At 46.3% G+C, this 1424-nt stretch overlaps 1 pseudogene; it reads right to left on the bottom strand.

Moving 5' to 3' along the window:
- Window positions 1–288: 288 nt before the first annotated feature.
- LOC118609726 lies at window positions 289–407 on the bottom strand (annotated as a pseudogene).
- Between the last annotated feature and the right edge of the window lie 1017 nt (window positions 408–1424).

Genomic DNA, 1424 nt, shown 5'->3' with positions numbered 1-1424 from the left:
GGTTTCAGAAAAATTGAGGGGAAAGTACAGAAAGTTCCATATTATCCCCTTAATTCTGTTCCCCAGCAACACATATACACACACATGCACACGCGCATGCACATTCTCTTATTATTAGCATCTTGCATTAGTGTGACACATTTGTTACAATTGATGATCCAATACTGATACATTATTAGGAATGCAAGTCTATAGTTTATATTAGGGCTCATTTTTTTAAAATTATTTTATTTCTCAAACATGGCCTGGAAGGAATTTATGTATTTGTTTGTTTATTTATTTGTTTTACTCCTACAGCACCTGGTTTTCCTAGGTGGTCTCCCATCCAAGTACTAACCAGGCCCGACCCTGCTTAGCTTCAGAGATCAGACAAGAGCAGGCACGTGCAGGATGGCACGGCCACAGACTAGGGTTCATTCTTGGTGCTGTACACTCTATGAGCTTTGACAAATGTCATTCCAGAATAGTTTCACTGCCCTAAAAATCCTGTGCTCTACCTGGTTATCCCTCCCTCTCCTCTAACCCCTGGCACCAGCCATATTTAAAATCACGCTTTACACTAATTTTCATGAGACTTTCTATGGATAGTCTCAAATATGTTTGGCCTTATGTGTCCTTGCTCATATCCAAAGGGAGGGAGGGGGTGTTCGCAGGACAGAGTGAATTCTGGTTTTCTTGCTGAGGTTTCCGCATGAGAGACCACACACCAGGAGACCAGAGCAGTGAGCTGACTTGCGAATCTTTCTGTATCAGTGTAAAAAAAACCTTGTTAATTGCCAAAAAAAAAAAAAAAAAGAGGGATATGCATTCTTCTCATACGCCATCCCAAAAGAATGCAATGGAACTAAATGTGTATTCCATAAAAAATGATTGTATTTAATGTATTAGATGATCAGAATTTTTTTCCTCCATACAGTTCTCAGTTGTGGTAAGCTCTCCCCAGGCCTCCCTGGGACTATGAGTCCAGCCCCCTCACCCCACCCCTCCTCCCTCCCCCGGAGCAGAAGCCACAGGTCCAGGTCTCCCTGGCTCTTTTAGGACCATCCCTGAGGCGGGGGATCGAGGAGCTCTGGGCCCCTGACAAGTCCTGGTGACTGGATTTCGACCCTATTTCCAGTTCTGGTAACCAGGTTACCCGCCCGATAATCCAGCCCCCTGCCCTGGCAGTTCCCCTTTCCAGGTCCTGCCCTGGTGGCTTGGGCCCTGTCGCCTGCTGACAGACCTCCCCTCTCTCCTCGCTACCCACTCAGATCTCTCGCTCCTGAGAGCCTCTCGCTGGCTCCTCTAGTCACCCTCACTCTGGGCTTGTCCCCTCCTTTGCTCATTGTCTCTTGGAAAACCAGTAGCTCTCCCTCCCTTTCATCATGACCAGCTCGAATTACTACACAATTGTAAATCCAAACTCGCTACTTGATTCTGACTCT

Source organism: Rousettus aegyptiacus, unplaced genomic scaffold (assembly GCF_014176215.1).
Source record: "Rousettus aegyptiacus isolate mRouAeg1 unplaced genomic scaffold, mRouAeg1.p scaffold_m13_p_11, whole genome shotgun sequence".
In the NCBI taxonomy this organism is placed as follows: Eukaryota; Metazoa; Chordata; class Mammalia; order Chiroptera; family Pteropodidae; genus Rousettus; species Rousettus aegyptiacus.
The sequence above is the reverse complement of the archived record's forward strand: the minus strand, read 5'-3'. Positions and strand labels throughout refer to the sequence as shown.